Source organism: Elephantulus edwardii, unplaced genomic scaffold (assembly GCF_000299155.1).
Source record: "Elephantulus edwardii isolate Elephantulus edwardi_28Jun2011 unplaced genomic scaffold, EleEdw1.0 scaffold00188, whole genome shotgun sequence".
Lineage (NCBI taxonomy): Eukaryota > Metazoa > Chordata > Mammalia > Macroscelidea > Macroscelididae > Elephantulus > Elephantulus edwardii.
In genome coordinates, this window is record NW_006399938.1 from 3420776 (window position 1) to 3426761 (window position 5986).

General features: G+C 37.0%; 1 protein-coding gene across 2 annotated transcripts in view; it reads right to left on the reverse strand.

Moving 5' to 3' along the window:
* The window catches only part of SPOCK3 (sparc/osteonectin, cwcv and kazal-like domains proteoglycan (testican) 3), a 699451-nt gene that overhangs the window by 395267 nt on the left and 298198 nt on the right, over positions 1-5986 (reverse strand). The window lies entirely within an intron of this gene.

The window sequence follows — 5986 nt, forward strand, 5'->3', positions numbered from 1 at the left end:
CAATATTATGCAAATAATTCTATTGTAACAGGAAACTGTCCATTCCTTAATATTTGTAAGGTGGAGACAGCACAACCGAATCATACATATTTCTGATTGGTGGGTCAGTATAACCTATTTCCTCCTGCATATTTTTTGCTTGGGAAGAAGGAAGGGTCTCGTTTTTCTTCTCATGCCCTTTGGGGAAGCTGATGAGCATTCTGGGCATTTCTATATCTTCTATTCAAGGAAGGCTTCTCATTCTGCACTGAAACATGCAAATTAAACTGGATCTTCATGTCAATGTGTACATAGTACAAGCTTTTTTACTGGAAGTGTGGTTTAAAACAATAAACTGCCCTTTTGGTGGTGTGCCTGCTGGGCCAAAAATTGGGTGATAATGTATTTTCACTTTCTCAGCCCAATTTCTACTCTTTCTTATGGGAAAATTTTTTCATAAAACCTTTTTCACCAAAACCCAGGGGTGTTTTTGCAGTATCCTTGTAGTGGTGCCAAGCCAGAGGCTTCGCTTGCCCTTTCTTCTCCTGGGTTCTCAGGCGTCCTGAGGGTTCTGTTTGGCTCATCAATCCACAGCCTTTCTGTTTTGAGAATGTGGTGGGTAGGGTTCAGGGGCCCAAGGTGGCTGCTCCCTTTCCAGGTGAGATCTTTCTCATCACTGTGGAAAAGGTAGCTGGAAACTGACTTTTGCTGAATCTCTGGCTCAGATCTTCTAGCCAGGAAAGGCAAGAGTCCCTGAGAGCCTTCTTTTTTTGACATACACTAGTCATTGGCCAATGGTCTAGGTGACAGTTTTTTAAATCCCAAATAGTTTTATTTGAATTATGTAATAGTGTATCAAATTTATTTAAGTGTGAAACATGGGAACAACAGACTTCCACTGAGCGATATGAAAACGTTACAGGTTCAGTACTTCCAAAGGAAGAAACCTCCAAACCCCCAAAAAGAGTAAATATGAATTTGTATTTTTCAAGAATGTGAAACAGTGGTGTTTGCTTAATTGCTCATTTTGTATAAACTTAATATTGTACTTTAAAATATCTGCTAAGAAGTGAAAATTTAAGTTTTTGGAATTGAAAAAGCAATATTAAATACTAATGAAATCCTAATTAAATGCTTATTTAAATCTGGTAAAAAAAAAAAAGAAGCATGGCGTCAGGATTGGTGGAAGGTCTATTAACAATCTGCATTATGCAGATGACACAACCCTGCTTGCTGAAACTGAGGAGGACCTCATGCACTTGCTCTTTTGCAGAGGATCAAGGACTGAAGCCTCCAATATGGATTGAGGCTCAATGCCAAGAAGACAAAGATTCTCACCACTGGACCAATTGGCAGCATCGGGATAGATGGTGAAGAGTCTGAGATCGTTAACAACCTTAGTTTGCTTGGCTCCACAGTCAACACTCTCGGCACCAGCAGCCAGAAAACCAAAAAAAAAAAAGTACTGTGATGGGAAAGTCTGTTCTTAGGGACCTCTCCAGGGTACTGAAGAGCAATGGTGTCACTCTGGAGACTAAGGTGTATCTAATACAAGCCATGGTCTTTGCAATCACTTGTTATACATAAGAGAGTTGGACAATGACTAGGGAATAGAAGGAGAATTGATGCCTTTGAGCTGTGGTGCTGGAGAAGCGTATTGAATGCCAAGAAAACAAACAGATTGATACTGAAGAAGGTTAAACCAGGCTGCTCCTTAGAGGCAAGGATTCTGGGGCTTCGTCTGACATACTTTGGAAATGTTGTAAGGAGGGACAGGTCCTTTGATTGGGACATCATGCTTGGGAGGGTGGAGGGACGGCGCAGAAGGGGACAACATATTATGAGGTGGATTTATTCAGTGACTGGGGTAATCGGGATGGGTGTGCCAGAGGCAGTGCGATTGGCACAGGATAGAGCAGGGTTTAGGGCTGTTGTACATAGGGTCACTATGAGTTGTAAGTGGCTTGACAGCACATAACAACAGCAACAACTAGATCCTACTAAAACTCACTCAATACTAAATATCTTGGGCTTTTTTACAACTCACATCAAGGTGTTCATTTCTATATGAATAGTTCTCTCACAATTGGATATTAGAGATAATTATTAAAGTGATTTATAGAAAACAGTAGGGTTATTAAACCAAAGAAAGAAAAGAAAATAAAAAAGATTCTGAATATACTTTACTTCAGTGCATGGCCAGATGGAGGCACAATATGAAGTGGTTAAGTGGGGGGAAAAAGAATGACTGAAGAACAGATGTTGTTTAAATAAAAATATTTATACGACACATGGTTACATGTTGTTGATACGTGGACATAGACAAAAACATTGAGAAACATGACAATTTCAGAACATAAATAGTGCTTATTTGAAAATTCCACCCAATCTTGTTGTGTTTAGCCATCATGTTAGCCCCCTCTGGTCACATGGTCTTGCAAATCATCAACAGCTGTGGACTGGGATAAGTGAGAGAGTGCTTCCCACACTGAGCAGAAAGACTTGAGGGAGACTGGAGGAAGACCCCACTGTAGAGTGACAATCTGCTGGTGAGCCCCTGGTGATGGTGGTAGAGAGATTTTGACATTGCTGTGGAGAAACTGTGGCAAGTATAACAATAAGAATTCTGAAATAAAGGTTACAGTTAAAAATTCTGCTGTTCCTGTTAGAGGAAGGAAAGGCTCACAACTGGACTGAACCTGGACCCTGAACTAAGTGAAGAATTGTGCCTTGGGACTGCTTGGCTTAGACATGGATGTGCATTGGGTGATATTTTTGCCTCCCTCACTTCACAAAATATTTCCTTAATAAATCCTACTCTTGGTAACAAAACTGTAAGTAAAGTCTTTGAGTCAACAACAAATATTAAACTAATGATTGGCCAAAAAAGATGCCCAATGATGGGAGATGGTGTGTAAGACCTAACAGCTGTTTGCTGCTATGGATATAATAGATGGGGAAAATTTTTCTTTATGAAGTGGGTAGAAGTCACACTCAGCCATTCTCACATATCATCTGTTCCTTTCATAAGGAGTAATATTTCAAACAAATGAAGATGCTATACTATGTGACTTAAAATAATGAAGTGATTGTGCCAGGGATGTGCTCTTCTACCACAGCTATACAATCTGTATGTCGAGAAAATTATTTGACAAGATGGACTATATAACAAAGAATGTGGCATTAAAACTGGAGAAAGATTCATCAACAAGTTTATTATGCACACTGCACAAACTTGTTTATTTAAAATTAAGAGCATATGAGGCATTTATTGGAAATAAAATATTACAGCTTAGTATAGATTTTACTTGATGATAAAAAAAATCCTTTGCAATAAGATGAAAAATTAGCATGACGATGAGTGTAAAAATATTGAAATCATTATGGGTTGCATTTTACTTGGATAAGCAATAACCGTGGACATATCAGCTAAGAAATTACACACATCTGCTTCCAATAATTTATTTAAAGTAGTAAGATAAGAATATCACATTGAAGGTTAATAAGCACTTGACTTAAACCATGGAATTTTTTATTGCTTCATATGCACATAAAATATGGAAGATTGAAGAAGAATTGATACACAGAAAAAATCTCTGTAGATGTTCATTGAAATTAAAAATAAAGAAGAAAAAAAAGTATAGTGTGAGAGAGGAAGAGAAAATATACCCAGGAGAGCCAAAAGCTTAAGTAATTCTTTGTCAAAGATTATCAGCCAGAATATTCATTAAAGCAAAGAACTTTACTTTGAGCATATAACTTTATTATTATTATTATTTTTAGCATATAATCTTGAGATGCCAGTTCTTGAAGTACATCATGTTCAGGAAAGAGGAAAGCCATGTAAGATAGCAGTAATTCTATTTTAATTTCATATGTGAAAACAATGTTTATGCAAAGCAGCCATCATTTTCTAATGCCTATTATGATGCTAAAAATAGATGATTATTTTGAAATATGGAATCATGGGAAAGATTAGGACTCGGTGATAAACAGCATGAACTCTGACTGCTGGTGTGTTAGCATTATATTTGTCTAATATTAACAAGCTACATAATATTCTAGTTAAGTGACTATAAATTTAAGGACAGTAATTCTCACTCTATAATCATTTACAATGCATATATAATAGATCTCATCCAGGTTCTTCCTCTCCTGCACTAACTTTCTACCCTTCTAAGCATGATATCTTTCTCCAAGAACTGATTGCTCCAGGCAACATGCCCAAAGTATGTGAGATGGAGTTTCAAAATCTTTGTCTCCAAGTAGTAAACTGGTTTCATCCTCTTCAGGACAGACCTGTTAGTTTTCGTGGTGGGCAAGTGTACAGTAAACTCAAAACTCTTTTGCAGGACCAGAGCTCAAAGGCACTGAGTATTCTTCTCTCAAACTTAGTCATTCTCAAGCTCTCAGAGGCATAAAAAGCAATTAAAAAGACTATGATCTAGATCAAGGATACCTTAGTCTCTAGAAAATGTTGTTCCTTAGCACTCTGTAGATGCTTAGCAAAATACAATGGCCTCATACTTGCTAGAATTTCTACTTCACAAATAAAGCCTTTCCCCTAGTTCAAGCCTGCTCAACTAATAATGGAAAGCTAAATTGGAAAAAAACAAACAAACAAACAAAAAAAACCTCAAAACAAACAAACAAAAAACCAACCAGGATGCTCCAGAAAACAAGTTAAGCTAAGAGTATACCTGCAAGATAAGAAAAAGGTGCAAGCAAAATATTGCTCAGCCAAGACTTTCTCATGTGATCTGCTAAACCGACAAATAATCTCTCTATATAAACTTCTCACTGACTTCAGATTTGAAAGCTCAGCCAATAAGCACAAGTGAAAATAAACTAAATTATTGCTTAATAATTAATTATTGCATAAGCCTTGTATGAATGATTTGAGTACTCCTGGTCTGACTCCACACTAACCCCACCTTTCGCTTCTCTGAACCTTTTAGGAGAGGTTTCTGACAACAGACTTGTCTTCTGATTTCTTGACTGTGAGTGCCAAGAGTATCGATTGTCAATCCCAGCAAGGTGAAATTGTTAACAACCAAAATCTTCTCTCCAACTATCATGATATTGCCAGTTGTCATGATGATGAGAATTTTTGTTTTCTTGATGTAATACACATTGAAGACTTCAGTTCTTGACCTTCTGCAGCAAATCCTTAAAGTTCTCTTCAGATTTGGTGAGCAAAGTTGAGTCATATATATAATGCAGGTTGTTGATGAGTCTTCCTCCAATTTTGATGTCACATTCTTCTTCCTAAAGTCCAGCCTCTATAATAATCTGTTACACATATGGAATGAAAATGCATGAAGAAAGGATACATCATTAATGTACTCCTTTCTTGATTTTAAATGATGCCATGCTCCCTTGATTTATTCGTGACAACTTGTTAACCTAGCCATAATTTTCTCATGAGCACAGTTAAGTGCTCTGGGATTCCATTCTTTTCAATGTTACCCACGATTTGTTGTAATTCACACAATCAAAAGCTTTTGCATTGTCAATGAAACACAAATAGACATCCTCTGAGACTCTACTTTCAGCCAAGATCTACCTGGTGGCCTAATGGTAAGGAGCTGTGCTACAAACTTAAAGGAATGTGATTCGAATTCACCAGCTTCTCTGCAGAAGGATGAGTAATCTCCTCCTTTAGGATTAATTGCCTCTGAAAGTTTATTTGAGGGTCAGCCATTGTTTGGATCCAATTCAATGGGACACAACAACACCACCACAACAATTAATACTAGTTTTGCACACAAAGAAGCACAAATATAAATATATATGTATATAAATATATATACACACACACATACATACATACACACACAACACATACACAATGTTTATATGTATGTATGTATTTATTTATTTATTTTCCTGATGTTGAGTTTATATGAGTTGAACATCAGGAAAACAAAGAGTTTCTTACACTGGACCAATTTGCAGCACCATGACGGAGACAAGATTGAGGTTGTTCACTACTTCAAGATTACTA